Raw genomic sequence first — 323 nt, 5'->3', positions numbered from 1 at the left:
TCCAGAGGTTCTGGCTCAATAATGGCTGTCTTTCACTTCCATTCGTTCCTTATAACTTTTTTTTTTTTGCATTTCGCTCTTGACTACTCCTAAGTTATGTATATATAACTTAAGTATCGATGAAGCCTATATATAATATAATATAATATATATATAACGTATATAATAATATATATAAACCTATATAATATATATAACGTGCCATGAAGCCACTTTATGCCTCCTCTACTCTTGGGGTGCTCTGGTGCGTTGAGATGCTCATGTTACGTCAAGGTCCTTCATTTATGTTTGAAATATGGCATTGTCGAATTCTCTGCCTGAAA

Source organism: Halyomorpha halys, unplaced genomic scaffold (genome assembly GCF_000696795.3).
Source record: "Halyomorpha halys isolate HHAL.00 unplaced genomic scaffold, Hhal_1.1 Scaffold1506.1, whole genome shotgun sequence".
Classification (NCBI taxonomy): Eukaryota; Metazoa; Arthropoda; class Insecta; order Hemiptera; family Pentatomidae; genus Halyomorpha; species Halyomorpha halys.
Note: the sequence above shows the minus strand (reverse complement) of the source record.